This window comes from Staurois parvus, unplaced genomic scaffold (genome assembly GCF_062004578.1).
Source record: "Staurois parvus isolate SC_StPar_1 unplaced genomic scaffold, SC_StPar_1.0 ptg000059l, whole genome shotgun sequence".
Lineage (NCBI taxonomy): Eukaryota > Metazoa > Chordata > Amphibia > Anura > Ranidae > Staurois > Staurois parvus.
Genome location: NW_028317855.1, coordinates 6,181,845 through 6,202,002, shown reverse-complemented (window position 1 = coordinate 6,202,002; position 20,158 = coordinate 6,181,845). Strand labels below are relative to the sequence as shown.

The 20,158-nt window shown below is 42.8% G+C and overlaps 1 long non-coding RNA gene across 1 annotated transcript in view; it reads left to right on the top strand.

Moving 5' to 3' along the window:
• LOC149469798 (uncharacterized) overlaps nucleotides 1-19,548 on the top strand; it is a 41,624-nt gene extending 22,076 nt beyond the window's left edge. The window contains exon 3 of the long non-coding RNA XR_016311502.1: nucleotides 19,056-19,548. This is a non-coding gene — a long non-coding RNA (uncharacterized LOC149469798). The remainder of the gene's footprint in view (nucleotides 1-19,055) is intronic.
• Nucleotides 19,549-20,158: the final 610 nt, after the last annotated feature.

Below are 20,158 nucleotides of genomic sequence, written 5' to 3'. Positions count from 1 at the left end.
GGGACAGACACAGAATTGTTACTGAGGGACACAGAATTGTTACTGAGGGCCACAGAACTGTTACTTAGGGCCACAGAAACGTTACTTAGGGACACAGAATTGTTACTCAGGGACAGACACAGAATTGTTACTTAGGGACAGACACAGAAACGTTACTTAGGGCCACAGAAACGTTACTTAGGGCCACAGAATTGTTACTTAGGGACAGACACAGAATTGTTACTGAGGGACACAGAATTGTTACTGAGGGCCACAGAACTGTTACTTAGGCCACAGAAACGTTACTTAGGGCCACAGAATTGTTACTTAGGGACAGACACAGAATTGTTACTGAGGGACACAGAATTGTTACTGAGGGCCACAGAACTGTTACTTAGGGCCACAGAAACGTTACTTAGGGCCACAGAATTGTTACTTAGGGACAGACACAGAATTGTTACTGAGGGACACAGAATTGTTACTGAGGGCCACAGAACTGTTACTTAGGGCCACAGAAACGTTACTTAGGGCCACAGAACTGTTACTTAGGGACAGACACAGAATTGTTACTGAGGGACACAGAATTGTTACTGAGGGCCACAGAACTGTTACTTAGGGCCACAGAAACGTTACTTAGGGCCACAGAAACGTTACTTAGGGCCACAGAATTGTTACTTAGGGACAGACACAGAATTGTTACTGAGGGACACAGAATTGTTACTGAGGGCCACAGAACTGTTACTTAGGGCCACAGAAATGTTACTTAGGGCCACAGAATTGTTACTTAGGGACAGACACAGAATTGTTACTGAGGGACACAGAATTGTTACTGAGGGCCACAGAAACGTTACTTAGGGCCACAGAAACGTTACTTAGGGACACAGAATTGTTACTCAGGGACAGACACAGAATTGTTACTTAGGGACAGACACAGAATTGTTACTAAGGGACACAGAATTTTTACTGAGGGCCACAGAACTGTTACTTAGGGCCACAGAAACGTTACTTAGGGCCACAGAATTGTTACTTAGGGACAGACACAGAATTGTTACTGAGGGACACAGAATTGTTACTGAGGGCCACAGAACTGTTACTTAGGGCCACAGAAACGTTACTTAGGGCCACAGAATTGTTACTTAGGGACAGACACAGAATTGTTACTGAGGGACACAGAATTGTTACTGAGGGCCACAGAACTGTTACTTAGGGCCACAGAAATGTTACTTAGAGACACAGAATTGTTACTTAGGGACAGACACAGAATTGTTACTGAGGGACACAGAATTGTTACTGAGGGCCACAGAACTGTTACTTAGGGCCACAGAAACGTTACTTAGGGACACAGAATTGTTACTCAGGGACAGACACAGAATTGTTACTTAGGGACAGACACAGAAACGTTACTTAGGGCCACAGAAACGTTACTTAGGGCCACAGAATTGTTACTTAGGGACAGACACAGAATTGTTACTGAGGGACACAGAATTGTTACTGAGGGCCACAGAACTGTTACTTAGGGCCACAGAAACGTTACTTAGGGCCACAGAATTGTTACTTAGGGACAGACACAGAATTGTTACTGAGGGACACAGAATTGTTTAATTAAAGAGTATGTCAGACAACATGCATAGGAGTGGCAGAGGAGGCAATGTTTTAGGAGCGAGCAGACGTGGCAGCAGAGGAAGGGGTCGAGGCAGCACTAGTCGCAGCCAGAGGCCAGTGCTCCCGGTGTCATCCAGCGGTCGTGTCTCCACCGACAACCCTGCCGTCATCGATTGGTTGGCTCGGTCGTCTTCCTCTTCCCAGGTCACCTCTGACACCTACAGCCAACGGTCGGTGGGTACGTCAGACACAACCGTTAGTTGGCATGGCCCGGGAGCAAGCCCACTGAAATCACATGTCCTCGACCTGCCCCTGTCCTTTGGTGTTCCCTCACCAAGCGAAGTATCGTATGCTGTGGGCTCAGCCCCACTGTACAGTGAGGAAGAGCTAACAGAGGGCGGTCAGGAACAGGGGGAGACATCCGCCTCTTCAGCAGCCAGGCGAAGAAGTAGTGGCGAGGAGAGTGGCTCGGTAGCCGGTCTAGAGACAGGTCTGTCTCCTGACCCACACGCAGCCGAGGGGGCTAGTAGTGAGGCGGAGACCCTAATTGATGATGATGAGGCTGATCGCACTTGGCAGCCTCGTCGTCATCAGGCTATTGCTTCCGCATCATCAGGAGAAGAGGGTGGCAGCTTGGCAGCGAGCAAAACAGTCGGTGGGTTGCCCAGGAGGCAGCAGGGTGGCAGCAGTGTCAGTGGAGGCAAACGGCCACGGAGTAGAGCACCAGCTCCACTGCAGCCTACCACCACGGCCAGTAGTGGTGCCGGTGTGCACGGAGGAAGTAGCAGTCAGCCAGTGAGGAGTAGCGGGGGCAAAGTTTCCTACTCGGCGGTGTGGCAATTTTTCGTCAAGCCGCCCGAGGTAGTAAACGTAGCCGTATGTCGACTATGTGGCCAGAAAGTCAAGCGTGGCCAGGGGGCCCATGTTGGGACTACAGCGTTGCGTCAGCATATGCAGCGTCGCCATTCGGTGGCCTGGGAAAACCGTGATAAAGATACGGCGGTTCTGCCTGCCCCAGCCCAGGGTTCCATTTTGTCATAGGGTGCTGGCAGATTACGGGCCTCCCATTGCTGCTGCCAGGCCTTAATCTGCCATGGGCCCCTGTACCGCCTCCTCATGCTGCTGCCAGGTCCACAGTGTCTCATGGGTCCCTGAACCGCCTCCCATTGCTGCTGTCTCCATCGCCACACTCTGCCATGTGCCACTTTCAGGTCTCCTCACACTGCTGGTGTGTTCCATTTTTTGTCATAGGGTGCTGGCAGATTACGGGCCTCCCATAGCTGCTGCCAGGCCCCTAATCTGCCATGGGCCCCTGTACCGCCTCCTCATGCTGCTGCCAGGTCCAGAGTCTCTCATGGGTCCCTGTACGGCCTCCCATTGCTGCTGTCTCCATCGCCACACTCTGCCATGTGCCACTTTCAGGTCTCCTCACACACTGCTGGTGTGTTCCATTTTTTGTCATAGGGTGCTGGCAGATTACGGGCCTCCCATTGCTGCTGCCAGGCCCCTAATCTGCCATGGGCCCCCGTACCGCCTCCTCATGCTGCTGCCAGGTCCACAGTCTCTCATGGGTCCCTGTACGGCCTCCCATTGCTGCTGTCTCCATCGCCACACTCTGCCATGTGCCACTTTCAGGTCTCCTCACACACTGCTGGTGTGTTCCATTTTTTGTCATAGGGTGCTGGCAGATTACGGGCCTCCCATAGCTGCTGCCAGGCCCCTAATCTGCCATGGGCCCCTGTACCGCCTCCTCATGCTGCTGCCAGGTCCAGAGTCTCTCATGGGTCCCTGTACGGCCTCCCATTGCTGCTGTCTCCATCGCCACACTCTGCCATGTGCCACTTTCAGGTCTCCTCACACACTGCTGGTGTTTTCCATTTTTTGTCATAGGGTGCTGGCAGATTACGGGCCTCCCATTGCTGCTGCCAGGCCCGTAATCTGCCATGGGCCCCCGTACCGACTCCTCATGCTGCTGCCAGGCCCGTAATCTGTCATGGGCCCCTGTTGTCGCTTGTTGGCATATTCCGCTCGTTCAAATGCTCCTTCTCCTGCTACTCCTCTTCACGGATTCCGTCAGCAGTCTTTCTTGGAATCCGTTTCCAAGAGACAACAGTTTGCGAGCACGCACCCGACGGTGCAGAAGCTGAACGTCTTCCTGTCCAAGTTGCTGCTGCCAGGCTCGTAATCTGTCATGCGCCCCTGTACCGCCTCCTCATGCTGCTGCCAGGTCCAGAGTGTGTCATGGGCCCCCGTACCGACTCCTCATGCTGCTGCCAGGCCCGTAATCTGTCATGGGCCCCCGTACCGCCTCCTCATGCTGCTGCCAGGTCCAGAGTGTGTCATGGGTCCCTGTACGGCCTCCCATTGCTGCTGTCTCCATCGCCACACTCTGCCATGTGCCACTTTCAGGTCTCCTCACACTGCTGGTGGTTTCCATTTTTGTCATAGGGTGCTGTATGGCCTCCCATTGCTGCTGCCTCCACCGCCACACTGTGGCTCCACACTCTGGTTTTGGCCCCGTGACTGCCCAAATGAGTGAAGTGTGCGGTGATTCTAAGATCGACGGCACTCATCTGCATGTCATACTGACTGTCAGTATTATTTCTCTTCCCCAGCAGACTCCAAGGGCATTTAAATTAAAGGTACAGTGTTCTGCACTAATATAAAGGCTCTCTGAAGCCTAGAAACACCCTTTTATAAGTTAAATTCACAGCGAATATATTAGACTCGAATCAAAATTTTTTCACGAATTCGCCGAATCAGTCGAATCGAATTTTTGAATAATTCGCTCATCTCTAATCATTGTCATGTTGGAAAAGTGCACGACGACCAAGGGCACGGAGTGATGGTAGCATCTTCTCTTTCAATATAGAGCAGTACATCTGTGAATTCATAAAACCATCAATGAAATGCAACTCCCTGACACCAACAGTCCCACAGAAGGACACTGCCACCACCATGTTTCACTGTAGGCACCATGCATTTTTCTTTGTATGGTGTTGCAAAGGTGAGATGTACAGTTTTGGAGCCATCAATTCCAAAAACATTTATCTTGGTCTCTTCACTCCAGAGTCCCGATAGTCTTCTTTTTCAGCATGGGCCCTATTCTATCCAGGCTTTTTTGTGCATGGGCTTTAGGAGAGGATTTCTTTGTGGATGAAAAATACAGAAATCCCCCTGCGCTCCACAGAACCTAGTGAGTTAGCTGCTATCACCTATTCTATATACCACAAGATAAGTGAAACAAAATAATATAAGTGGTGAAGCGCTCAACTTAAATACTCAAAAACTAGTGCAATATCCCCATATATAAATATTAAATCCCTAGTGATATAATAATACACAAATGACTTGTAGAGTTAGGACCACAGATACTCAGGGTGCCGTGACGCGGCTCTGTGGCTTACTGGTGGCAGTGGAGGAGAATACTTTCTGGCAGAGTTCGTTGTGTGAGGGGAGTAATTGGAGTGGTACTGACTGCCTGGAGGAGGATCAAGGTTGGTGGAGGCAGTGGAGGAGATTAACATCTGGCAGAGATATATATATATATAAAAAGCTCTGTGACCCGCAAGGGTCGAATGTGGAAGGTGAGGGGGCATTTCTGCTATTGAGGGGAGTCACGTCAAGATTTTCACGAAGAGCACTATTTCAGCATGGAGTGGCAATATTTGAACACTTTGTTATAATTTTTGCACAGTGTGGCATCACTATTTTAATTAATATTTTATTTTAAATTGATATAATCAATTGCATTTCAGTATCACTTTTTTGCACAGTTTAAGAGATATTAGTTATCACTATATCACCAGGGATATATATTATATATGAGGATATTGCACTAGTTTTCTATTCATTATTATTTATTAGTATTATTTGTATATCTGCATAGCCTAAGAGGTATCATTTGTGTATTATTATATCACTAGGGATTTAATATTTATATATGGGGATATTGCACTAGTTTTTGAGTATTTAAGTTGAGCGCTTCACCACTTATATTATTTTGTTTCACTTATCTTTGTGGATGACACCTATGCGTGCCATTCCTTTGCAGTGTACGCCGTATTGTGTCATGGGAAACAATTACCCAAGTTTGGCTTTCTACTTCTTTAGTTAACTGCAGTTGTTTTCTTCAACCCTTCTCATCAGAAGACACTCCTGTCGAGGTCTTAACTTTCGTGGACGTCTATGTGAGATGGTTGCAGTTCTATCTTTATTACATTTTTGTATCACTTTTTCTAAAGTATTCTGACTGATAACTAAAGCTTTGCTGATCTTCGTGTAGCCTTGTCCTTTCTTGTGTAAAGAAATATTTTCTTTCTCAGGCCTTGTGACATTTCTCTTCCATGTGGTGCCATTGCTAACAGCATGAAATGGGAAGGGGTTTTCTTTGTTAAGTAAAGCCCTTTTATACCCAACTGTCTAATGACTGTTTAATGAATAATTAGACTCCACCGTAGTTGAATTCTTGTTCATTGGGATTTTGCTGTATAAAACGTAGCTTTGCTTTTAAGACTTTTATTGGGGTGTATGCATTTTTGCAACATGGTTTTGAGTGAATTTGCTAGGAAAAATACTTTTTGTGTGCAAATTAACAAATCTTGTTTGCAATCAATGGCCCACATTTGTGGGAGTATTTTGTAGTATAGTGTCCCATAGAAAAAGTTGATTCTGAATGGAAAGCAAAGGTTTTCTGACAAATCTGTTGGGGGTGTACTCATTTAATCTGAGCAGTGTATATGTATGTATATATATATATATATATATATATATATACACACATATACACATATATATACACACACACACACACATATATATTTATTTATTATTAGGTATACCTGTTCAATTGCTTGGCAACACAAATTGCTAATCAGCCAAGCACATGGCAGCAACTCAATGCATTTAAGCATCTAGATGTGGTGAAGACAACTTTCTGAAGTTCAAACCAAGCATCAGAATGGGGAAAAAGGGGATTTAAGTGACTTGGCAATGGTTGACTTGGGAATTTGAGTGACGTGGCATGGTTGTTGGTGCCAGACAAGCTGGTCTGAGTATTTTAAAAACATTTTAAAAATGCATAACACACTATTAACTCTAGGGTTTACAGAGAATGGTCTGAAAAAGAGAAAATATCAAGTAAGCAACTGTTGTGTGGACGAAAATGCCTTGCTGATGTAAGAGGTCAGAGGAGAATTGGCAGACTGTTTTGAGATGTTAGAAAGGCAACAGTAACTCAAATAACCACTCGTTACAACCAAGGTATGCAGAATACCATCTCTGAACACACAACACATCAAACCTTGAAGCAGAAGGGCTACAGCAGCAGAAGACCACACCAGGTGCCACTCCTGTCAGCTAAGAACTGGAAACAAAGGCTACAATTTGCACAGGCTCACCAAAATTGTACAATAGAAGACTGAAAAAACCTTGGTCTGAGGAGTCTCAGCTGCAACATTCCGTGGTAGGGTCAAAATTTGGTGTAAACAACTTGAAAGCATGGATCTATCCTGCCTTGTATCAATGATTCACAAAGCTCAAATAATCTCAAACTGGTTTCTTGAACATGAGAATGAGTTCACAGTGTGACAATGGCCTCCACAGTCACCAGATCTCAATCCAATAGAACACCTTTCAGATGTGGTGGAATGGGAAAGTCACATCATGGATGTGCAGCCGACAAATCTGCAGCAACTGCATGATGTTATGATATCAATATGGATCAAAATCCCAGAGGAATGTTTCCAACACCTTGCTGAATCTATGCCACGAAGAATTAAAGCAGTTCTGAAGGCAAAGGGGGGTTCAATCTAGTACCAGCAAGGTGTACCTAATAAATTGGCCGGCGAGGGTATATATACATACAAAAACATGTTTTTTTAAACAGGTACCTGTCCCTACCTGCATGCACTTCTCAGTACATGGCCCCATTTGTCTGATAGATTTCTCTATACATATTTCACGTCTGCATCCAAAATGGCCACTGAAATCTCAGAAGAGCTCTGTGTGTAACTAGACACAGGCTCTCCCAAGATGGCACCTAGCGTCCATGGGAAAAGACACTTTGATGCTGGGTTCCCCGTCACATGTCACACCAGGGATAAAGGACAGCCATGTGACCACTTTGTTTACTACTGTAAGATAAACAGGAATGTGACTTAGTGATCACTATTCCGATGAAGCTGCAGCAGCCCTCCTCAGATTAGCAATAGTTACTGCTACCAATTGTCTACTTGTACCTCTGTAGAAACCTGGGGCTTGCAGTAAACAATGCTAGAGCCTGTGCACTGCATGTTTGACATATTGATTCTGGTTGCAATGCTCTGTAGGCCTGAATGAAAAAAAATGCATTTTTTTTATCATGGTTTGTGTATTTATTACATTTTTTGCCTTTAAGATCTCCTTTGGATACTTACTCTTAAAATGGAACCTAAGAGTACATACAGTTTCACAGTTAGCTTACACTTCACACTAGCTTACTGAGCGGTCTACTCTGAGAGCATCTCATCATGGTATAGGGCTGCCCTTAGCCCTGACATCGGCAGAATTGTATAGCTATTTAGCCCTACTTAACAATGATGGCGCCTTGACGAGTAGGCATTGACCCCCTGCAGTCTCATGTTTAACTTACTGAAGTAACTTGTGATTATAGGCCTATGTGTATATCAGTATGATTCTTGCCTGGCGGGGGATGAGGGCCTACAACACAGCTGCTTTAGCAGCTTCTCTGTCTACGTACCTCTTTTTCTCTGAGTGGGTTCATGGAGGCTTACGTGGACTCTGCATTCAGCCAAACCCTTATTTTGTTGTTACAGTTAAGCTCACACTTGATTATTTGCTGCCTTTTGCCTTTTTGTTGTTGCTTTTGTCATGCTGTGGATCCGTCCTCCACCATCCTCAGTATGGCATTGTTTCCTGTATAATGCATGAGAGAACTACTTTTTATACTTTTATTTACTGTTTTAGAGGTTATGGTTGAACCTGTGAGGTTTCTTTTGTTCCAAATTGGTCAGTTGACTGGGGTGTTTGCTGTAAACACATGTTCCACATGCCAGGGTTGTACCTCTACCCCATGGGGCTATAGTCTTGGAATTGGTTGGGATGGGTGGAGGCCATCTGAATATTACCTTTATTACCAATATTGCCTGCACTGCCCAGTGAGGGGCTAGAGGCCCTATCCTCAAGGCTTTGGTCTCTAGCTTTCCTGGGCCGGGCAGGCCCAGGATGCATACCCCCCCTTCTGTTTAGCAGGCTGCGCCATCAGGAGCATGGTGTTGTACGGCCGTCGGGTTGCCTCCCAGCTACCAACCTTTACTGAGTCCATAAGGAACTTTTAACCCCCCCTCTGCCCCCATGTGGGGATGGAGGTCACTGGTATTGTGTGTTCTTTTTTTTACCATACCCTTTAGGTTAGAGGGTTCTCAATTTTGTCTCATTCTTTCAAATTGCCTTTCTAGGAAGTGTAGATAATTGGGCCCTGGGATCTAGGGACCTACTGTGCCTTACCTCAACTCCCAATAAACTACTCCCCACATTGTGGTTGGAGTTTTTCTTCTCTCCACATGAGATTCTATCTAGTCTTGCTGTTCCTGACTCTCCCTTTGCTTCACACACATTCCCTCTTTTACTAGTTTAAATTCTTTCCCCCTCTCTAACTAAAGCAACTTCTTTCCAAGGGCCTTCGCGGGTTTTTCAGCTCTATACTTTTTATAAACCGGGTCTCCTTTTACTGCTCACCTTTTTTTATTATTATCACACGTCTCTCAAGATCGTTTCCTGGAATGTCAACGGCCTTAATGCCCCAGAAAAAATATCTACACAATGTGATCAAAAGTTTGACACCTGACCATCACACCTACAATATACAAGTTTGTTAAATACTGTATGCCATTCCAGAACCACGAGCACTGATGCACAACCGAACACTTTGGGGCTATAACAGGTTTCACTGGAAAGCATTTCTGTGGGAATCTGGACCATTTAGTAAAAAGAGCACTTGAAAGGTCTAGTACTGATGTTGAATGAGAAGGTCTGGCACGCAATAGGCATTTGAGTATATCCCAAAGATTTATGCCTCTATGAAGGCAATTCAGGTTCCTCCACACGAAGCTCAACAAACCATATCATTTTGAACCTGACATTTGGGCACAGTCACGTCCTAAAACTGTCATCACAAGGATGGAAGCACAAAGTTGTTTAATATTTCTTTGTATGCTGTAATAAGAACCTTCATTGGAAACACCTGCACTTAATAATTGGGAGGAGGTGTCACATAATTTTTGCCATATACTGTAGTATGATAGATTATCAGGTGTCCACAAACTTTTGATCATATACAGGTGAAACTCGAAAAATTAGAATATTGTGCAAAAGTTCATTTATTTCAGTAATGCAACTTAAAAGGTGAAACTAATATATGAGATAGACTCATTATATGCAAAGCAAGATAGTTCAAGCTGTGATTTGTCATAATTGAGATGATTATGGCTTACAGCTCATGAAAACCCCAAATCCACAATCTCAGAAAATTTGAATATTGTGAAAAGGTGCAATATTCTAGGCTCAAAGTGTCCCATTCTAATCAGCTAATTAAGCCAAAACACCTGCAAAGGGTTCCTGAGCCTTTAAATGGTCTCTCAGTCTGGTTCAGTAGGAATCACAATCATGGGAAAGACTGCTGACCTGACAGTTGTGCAGAAAACCATCATTAACACCCTCCATAAGGAGGGAAAGCCTCAAAAGGAAATTGCAAAAGAAGTTGGATGTTCCCAAAGTGCTGTATCAAAGCACATTAATAGAAAGTTATGTGGAAGGGAAAAGTGTGGAAGAAAAAGGTGCACAAGCAGCAGGGATGACCGCAGCCTGGAGAGGATTGTCAGGAAAAGACCATTTAAAAGTGTTGGGGACTTTCACAAGGAGTAGACTCAGGCTGGAATCGGTGCATCAAGAGCCACCATACACAGACAGATCCTGGACATGGGCTTCAAATGTCGTATTTCTCTTGTCAAGCCACTCCTGGGCTAAAGAAAAACAGACCTTGTCTGTTGCTCAGTGGTCCAAAGTCCTCTTTTCTGATGAGAGCAACTTTTGCATCTCATTTGGAAACCAAGGACCCAGAGTATGGAGGAAGAATGGAGAGGCACACACTGCAAGATGCTTGAAGTCCAGTGTGAAGTTTCCACAGTCTGTGTTGATTTGGGGAGCCATGTCACCTGCTGGTGTTGGTCCACTGTGCTTCATTAAGTCCAGGGTCAACGCAGCCATCTACCAGGAGATTTTGGAGCACTTCATGCTAGGCGAAATTTATGGGGATGCTGACTTCATTTTCCAGCAGGACTTGGCACCTGCCCACACTGCCAAAAGCACCAAAACCTGGTTCAATGACCGTAGGATTACTGTGCTTGATTGGGCAGCAAACTCGCCTGACCTGAACCCCATAGAGAATCTATGGGGCATTGCCAAGAGATAGATGAGAGACATGAGACCGAACAATGCAGAAGAGCTGAAGGCCGCTAGTGAAGCATCCTGGTCTTCCATAACACCTCAGCAGTGCCACAGGCTGATAGCTTCCATGCCACGCCGCATTGAGGCAGCAATTGCTGCTAAAGGGGCCCAAACCAAGTACTGAGTACATATGCATGCTTATACTTTTCAGAGGTCCGATATTGTTCTATGTACAATCCTTGTTTTAGTGATTGCATGTAATATTCTAATTTTCTGAAATTGTGGATTTGGGGTTTTCATGAGCTGTAAGCCATAATCATCACAATTATGGCTTGAACTATCTTGCTTTGCATGTAATGAGTCTATCTCATATATTAGTTTCACCTTTTAAGTTGTACTACTGAAATAAATGAACTTTTGCACAATATTCAAATTTTTCGAGTTTCACCTGTAGTTGGTGACTTAATGAGTCTCTTTTACAGACGCCAGGGATTCATGCAAACCTGACATCGGAACTGAACAACTTTTTTAATCTAATCAGGAAATCCGTGGACAATCCAATCATAATTTGAGCCTCTCACAAATGCTACATTCAAGGCATACTCATAAAACACGGCCAGAAGCTCAAGAAACTACAGGAAGGAGAGACCAAAGAATTAATCCTAAAACTGCAAACCCTTGAGATTCATCATAAAAAAGCAAGAATGTCTCCTCAACTAGGTAATGAAATTGCTGAACTCCGGGAACATGTACGCAACCTCTCCTTCTTTAAAACAAAATGCCTAATTACACAGGCTTTTTGGCAGAGCGTTACCTCACACACTACGCACTTGGCAATTAAAAGTTTACATACCCTGGAATGTTTGGCCTTGGTACAGACACACAAGGTGACACACATGGGTAAAATGCCAATTAGAGGTTAATGTCTCACATCTGTGGCTTTTTAAATTGCAATTAGTGTCAGTGTATAAATATTCAATGAGTTTGTTAGCTCTTACATGGAAGCACTGACTAGGCTAGATACTGAGCCATGGGTATCAGAAAAGAACTGTCAAAAATCCTGCGTAACAAGGTAATGGAACTTTATAAACATGGAAAAGGGCATAAAAAGATGTCCGAAACCTGGAATATGCAAATCAGTACTGTTAAAACACCTATTAAGAAGTGGAAATTTTGAGGATCTCTTGATACAAAGCCAAGGTCAGGTAGAGCAACAAAGATTGTAGCCAAAGGCCAACTATTCCAGGGTATATACACTTTTGATCATGGCCATTTGGGTGATATCTGTTATCATTATGATTTAAAAAGGAGCCAAACAACTATTTGATAATAAATGGCTTCATATGACCATCATCCTTCAATAAAAGAACATTTTTTGGCATGATCAGTCATATTTTCAATATCAATGCCAAAAGTTCACAATTTCTGCCAGGTTATGCAGTTTTGAGCACAACTGTAGCATCAGCTACATAAAGTATACAGTGCTGTGTTCTGGCAGCTGGATGAGGACTTACCATCTCCTACTAGAACAAAATTGAGTGCAGCCAATCGCTGCTCAGCTATTAGGGTAGATGGGACAAAATGCCCCCTCCTGGACACAGGGTGTACTGAAGAGTCTGGTGCCCATCAGCATTGGGACACTAGTGCTTTTGGAGGGGGACTACCATTTTTGGGGAGAACCCCTTTTTAAAGCAACCCCCCAGTACTGAAGAGCATTTCAGTGCACTGTGCTGCAAAACAATGCATCAATCCCTATTTTAATTTTTCATGCATTAGGGAGAGTTGCTGCCCTTTAATTTTGAATGAACTGCCCAATGCAGTGTGCCTCACAGAAAAATGTGTGGGTTGTGGCACATAGCATTGTAAATGTACAGTATAATAAATACACCTTCCCTAGACCTCTGTAACTATTGCCAAATCCTCCACCCAAGGTGCTACATTTTGACTTTCTGTACAACCTCTATCTGCTATCCTCTGCGCAGAGACATGGGGGTTTATTTACTAAAGCTAGAGAGTGCAAAATCAGTCTCACTTCTAGATAGAAACCAGGTTCCAGATTTTATTGCCAAAGTTTAATTGGACAATCTGAGATTAAAAGCTGATTGGTTTCTATGTAGAAGTAAACTTAATTTTGCACTCTCCAGCTTTAGTAAATAAACCCCATAGGGACATCACCTAAATTTCTTCACAACTGAATAATGTAATTTTAATGAAATTCAGTTGTAATTTAACCCTCATCCATTCAGCTGTTGCTTTATGATTATGGATCTCTTACATAAGCATAAAATGGATTAATTAGAGTTCCATGAATCATGTAAGGATTACATTCAAACACTTTTCCTAAACCTATCGTGTTGCTTCTGTATGTCCCAGCAAGGATGGCCTTTGTTTAAATGACATTCTGGGCAAGATTTGTTTTCCAGATCTCCCACTGAAAAGTACAGTGTATAGATTTGTAATTTAGCACAACCTAAAGAGGAACTTCAACCTTTATGACCCTCCTACATCCCCCCCCCCCACACACTTACCTTTGACTGCTCTGCAGAGTTAGTATACTAACCTAGCCAGCAGATCCAGCATTGACCTGCTTGGAACCTCTTCTTTGGAGCTGCTGCACGGGTCCGGTGCCGCCTGGGCAGGTACCCCCTTCCTGCCCAGGCCAATTTCCAGCTTTCAGAACTGTTGCACTTTGAATGACAATTGCGCGGTCATGCAACACTGTACCCATATTAAATTTGTATAATTTTTTTGTGACAGATAGAGCTTTATTTTGGTGGTATTTAATCACCTCTTAGTTTTTTTTATTTTTTCTTAAACAAACCAAAAACCACTGAAAATTTTGAAAATTAAAAGTTTTTTCTTAGTTTTTGTTATAAAATTTTGTAAATAAGTGATTTTTCTCCTTCACTGATGTGCGCTAATGAGGCTGCAGTGATGGGCACTGATAGGCTGCACTGATGAACACTGATAGGTGGCACTGATGGGCACTGATAGGCGGCACTGATGCACACTGTTAGGCAGCACTGACTGACACTGATTGGCAGCACTGATAGGTGGCACTGACTGTGATTGATAGGTGGCTCTGACTGGCACTGATGGGTGACATTGAAAGGCAGCTCAGATGGGCACTGATATGTGGCATTGATGTGCACTGGTAGGTACTGAAATGTGGCATTGATGGGCACTGGCAGGTGGCATGGATGAGCACTGACAGCTGGCACTGACAGGTGGCACTGCTGGGGCTACACAGATCATCAGGGCACACTGATCATCAGTGCCCTGATGATCAGTGTACATGTCCCCTCTGAGGGATGCCGATTACCGGCTCTCCTCTTCTCTCGAGCTGTCAGCGTGACAGCTCGTAAGGAGAGAAATGGTGATAACCAGCATTTCTTTATTTACATGCGATCAGCTGTGATTGGACACTGCTGATCACATGATTGAGCCATCATCTTCAGCTCTTTCTGTTGATCGGTGATCCGCTGTGTCTGAGGGACACAGCACACCGCTGATCACAGCGCTGCGCGCTCCCAGAGCCGCGCCTGCGCGGTTAGAATGGGAAGACATCATATGACGTCCTCCCAGAATGAGAGAACCGCCTTTCACTCGTCATTGTACTATATGGCAGGTGGGAGGCAGTTAAAGAGCCACCTAGGCCTAATGTCAAGGAAGAGAGTATCCACCTGGATAATTTAGGTGGAGGAGGGTATTCATGTAGATGACAGTGATACGGAGACTGAGCTGGAACAATTGAATCCTCCCATCATTAAGGCAGTCAGTGAGGTGGCCCCAGTTGAGCTATTGACTCAGGTCATTCAGTCTCAAAAACAGGATGCAGCAGGCCCTACTAAGGGCAATGGAGACTCAGTCTAAACTGAAAGTAACTAAGACTGATATGAGGAAATCCTTTCACTGCAAAGAGACAGAACACCTCCAAGCTCAGTGTCTACAGAGAAGGGATGATCCAGATCCTGCAACTGAGTTACTGAAGGCATTACAAAAATTCTTGCTTGCCAAGAAGGCAGGAAACTTCAAGCGGTTTCAGTGAAGGAGCCAGCTGAGAACCCTGACAAAGTCCAGAGCTCCAAAAGAGGAAGGAATCCGAAATCCAGATCAAAGCACAATAAGAAGAGTTCAGCTCGCACTGCCCCTACACTCCAGCTGGAGATCCAGCCACCTAAGGCTGGACTGAGGGCACAGGCAGTCAATGCACCATAGCCCCCTCCAGAGTCACCACTAGGTCAGCAGTCAGCAAGGGAAAGGGGAAACTTAGCCCACTCTAAGGGGAGAGATAATCTGCCAGGAAAACTCACAGGCTTCTCTCCCATAGTGTCAGTACAAGTGGATGGAATCTACACCAAAGCTCTACTGGAGACTGGTGCACAAGTGAGACTGCTATGTAGGGATTTATATTAATTCAGCTATATCCAAGCAAAACACCCTCCCCTTCTCCAGCAAAAAAAATATTTGGGTTTGAGAGTTAAATATACTAGATAACTTTTTTCCAAAGCAATTTTTATAATCTAAATTTTCCTTTACTGATATATCAAATGCAAAAAAGAGCAAAGAACAGTAACCAACTATTTGCTGGTCACAGTAAAGTAAATTAAAAGCTAATGGTTGGCATGGATCACTGCACTTCACACTTCATTATTATATATTTTCTTAAATATGTCAAATTATACCTGGTTTCTTTACCAATTAAATAGTTAATATAATACCACATTCTACTGAAATAATCACATAGATGAGTAATACAGCAGCTGTTATAAATGGTGTGGGATTTTTGCAAACTGGATCTTATGTTGCCAGAAATTATATAACCCAAATTTGTTTTCTCTGTTAGTCATGGTATAAAAGGCTACAATATGAGTTTATAGCAGAAAGCATGCTATTTCAGTTCTACTCAAATATTCTAATTCCCCAACAAAGCATACTAAGTATTACTAACATAAGTATTTGATTATATTTACATATATCTTTAGCACATGTTGGGGCTCATTTACTTAAAGGGTAATTTTTTTCTCCAAACTTGTCCATTTGAAAGTAAGACAGTATAAAGTGCAAGATGTTAGGGATTTTTTTGTTTTATTGTTGATGTAGAAAAATAGCTAAGGTGTTCTACATGCATCCGAAACTCAGCAGTGTGGATCCAATAATATATAAATGGTGCTGAGAGCTTGCCTGTAGAGAGAAATGCTGGAGATGCAAACAGACTTAATAGAAGTGGAACACTAGGAACTAGTTGAGCTTGTTTTGACCTACATGGTTTACTTGGTCAATTAGTGCTGGTAAGTGCATTCACCTATTGGTGTATGGTGGAGCATATTTGAAGGCAACATGACTTGCTATGAAAGGAAGTGTACTGGGTATTCTGGTAAGACTTGGAAGAGACAACAACATATTTTCGGCCACTGAAAATCAATGCAAAGGGCATTCTTACCACTGACCATAGATGTAAAAGGGCATTTTTCCTCACATTGACCAGAACTGTAAGGAGCATTTTTCTCAAGCACTTCATTAACCTTAATCAAATAGTAAATAAAGGTTGAGAATGTGGATTAGTTGTTTTACATTTCTGTTCTGTTCGTCTGTAGACTATTTGCAGATAATGAAAGAAAATCTGGAATATACAGGTTTATAACTGGCTTAATTGGAGGAAAATAAATCCTAACGTTCCTTAACATAAGATATCTGAGCATCTCTCCTACTGTCAAAATTAAAGATATTGGCAATTGGACTGAAAAAAATACCTTTGGCTATCGACGTTTTGACTCGCCAGATCCCTTTCACTACTTTAAGCGGTAGTGAACCACAAAAAAAAAATAAAAAAAAATATTCTCTTTGCAAGTCAAGAGCATAATGTGCTAGTATGCATTGCATACTAGTGCATTATGAATGACATAACTGAAAACAAAGCCCTTCAGCGGAGCGCTGTCACGGCACCCCGAGGCTTTCATCTTCACCTGGTCTTCCTTCTGGGTTCGCGAGCTGCAGCCATCTGATTGGACGAGCCACGATGCTGTCACTCCCGTGCATGCGCGAAAGGAGTTTCGGTTGTGGCGGGGCTCTCTCAATGGATGGCACACTGTCCATTGAGAGCGCAGTGCGCATCCACCAGTAGCATCACCGGCGCTTCTACAGCAATTATCTCCTGAACGGTGCACGTTTAGGACATATTTACAGTATCTACAGGTAAGCCTTACTGAAGGCTTAGCTGTAGCTAAAAGATGCAAAATAGAGTACTTCCACTTTAAAATAATGTAACTTAGCTACGTGCTCTCCAGAGGATTTACCCCCCCCCCCCCCACTTCCTGACCAGGCGATTTTTGTAATACGTTGCTGCGTTGCTTTGACTGACAATTGCGCAGTCATGCAACACTGTACATAAATTAAACTTTAGGATTTCCCACAAATAGAGTTGTCTTTTGGTGGTATTTGATCACCACTGGGTTTTTTATTATTTGCGCTATAAACAAAAAATGCCGACAATTCTGAAAAAAAAAATCACTTTTTGCTATAAAATATATCCAATAAAAAATTTTAAAAATATAATTTCTTCATAAATTTAGGCCAAAATGTATTCTTCTACATGTTCTTGCTAACAAAAAATCAATCCCAATACGTATACTGTAAATGAATTGGTTTACGTTAAAGTTATACATAAAGTTATATATAAAGTTATTACTGACACTGTATTAATGACACTGGGCAGTAAGGGGTTAACATCTGGGGCGATCAAAGGGTTAACTGTGTGTTTTACTGGGTGCTGTGTTTTACTAGGGAGACATGCTGTTTTGTATCTCTCTGCTGTGCATTTCCATGCTGACAGGAGAGAGACCTGTGTTGTTTACACATAGGTCTCTCCTCTGTCAGCTTTACCCGACGATCACCGAGTGCCGGCCGGGATTCAGCTGCCGAGAACTGATGATTCACATCCCTAGCTGCCAATATCGGCACAGTGCGGTGCGTGCGCCCAGGAATGCAAATCACGGATATATACGTGATTTTGCGCAGCCCTGCTGCCCTGTAGCAGTACTTCTGCTATAGGGCGGCAGGAAAGTGGTTAATACAACTTAAAATAATACATATATCCTTTTTATTTTTGTACAAACATAACTAACTTTCTTTTGGCAGTATTGTCTAGCAAAAATAATTGTTGTTTCTTTGCAACCTTTAGGCAAAAAAATAAATAAATCTAGCAAAACAAAAACAATGCATTTTTTTCGAATTTGACCAGTGTTAGTTTTTTTAAAAAAAAAAGTACTGTAAATAAAAAAAGTACAAATCTTTTTCTATAATTTGCCATAACAATAATAATAGTGTTAATTAACTGGACAAAGGTCTCAAGCATTCACTCAGTTGTAATTAATTTTTCCTGTATTTTGTCTGTTATTACGTCCTATAATTGTCAACTCCATTTAGTGGCCATAATGCAATATCTTACTGAAATGCCTCAATTGGGAAGAGCTAACAATCGGAATAAATATTCATATTAGACAAAATACAGGGACAATTCATTATGGCTGGGTAAATGTTTGTCATTTTTGTCCTGTGAATGTTTTATAAATAGACCTCTAAAATTGTTGTGAATTGTAGATTTTTTTAACAAATATGAAAATTGTTTACTGTAACACTTAAAAAATTAATGAATAAAACAAATAAAAGAAAACATTTATACAGTAATGCTAAAAAATAGAATAAAAAAATAGAAAAAAAATCATCAAAAAAAAAAAAAGATTGCTAAAGGGGTAAGGAGAGGAAGTAGTTGATTTGGGCTGATAAGAGTTAACTTAAAGTGGTTGTAAAGGCTCAAGGTATTTTACTGCATTAGGTTAAAAAACTTTCAATTTTGCTGCCCCTCTTATACTTATCTGAGCCCGATCTCGATTCAGTGATATGTAGCGTTTCTTTTGGCTCTCTCTCTCTCCTCATTGGCTCAGAGACAGCAGAGTATTCAGATATGTCCATGTTGAAGATACTACAATTAAAGGAGAGGAATCATTCTTAGACCTATTTTGTCTTTCCAGGAAGACTTCTGCTGAACCCTATACAAGCAACTGAAAAGTAATGGACTGGACACAGAACATCTGCTATGGTCAAGGATATGAGAATGCTGCAATTATGGATTGTACTCACTGTAATATTTAGGCAAACATTTAAAAATGAAATCCCTAAGTCCTTGTTCTAGTAAGTATGTTTCCGGAGTTCAATCGTTTGGAAGTATTTCTTCATGTGTGACTTTTTCAGTGTCATCTTAGGGATAGAAGGTGCTGCAGAATGTAGGTATAACAGTGAAACTACTTTCCCAGACAAAATGGAGTGCTCATCATGAAGCTGTGCTTGCAGTAAAGACACATTTTGAAAAGTTAATTTCATTAAAGAACAGTATGATCCAAAAAAAAAGGATCCGTTATAGTTTATTTAATTTTATAATTATTACTGAAATTAATTTTATCATATAGAGGAGTGTTTAAGCATTTTAGACATCAAATTTACTAGGTACCCACTGCCTCCATGTATCTTGCAGGACCCTGTGAATCTCCTTAGTGGTGAAGATGAATGAGGGATCTCAAGGCAATAAAATGATTATGGATTTTTTTTAACAAAAAAGTTTTATTGAATTTCCATAGTACGGTAGGCAAAAGAACACACCATGCATACACCTAACAATGGCGAGTACTGCACAAGAACAGCAGCTCCACAAAAACAAATGCAAGAAAAAGTGAGTTTAAGAGTTGACACAGTCCCTCGTGGGGAGGTTTATAAGACACGGTTCGGTATAAAGGTATGAGCGCTACAAACACCCATGAGGAATCTACTATCAGACCATGAATAAACAACATCTGGAAACAAGGAAAATTAGCTCTCCAGGTATTCGATGAGCAAGATTTAGTGTTGAGCAAGATTTTAAGTGATGAGAAGTCAAATTGAAAAAGAGAGAGAGGAAAGAGGAAAAGGAGAGAAAAAAAGGAAGGGTGAAATAGAAAGGGAGAAAGAGGTAGACAAATAGGGAGTGGGTAGGGGACCAAAGGGTGCTCAACGTGATCCAACCTTGGGCCCCAGACCTTGAGGTACCTTTCATGGGATTCACAAGAATATAAGTTAATTTTTCATGCATCATGGTCCCCAA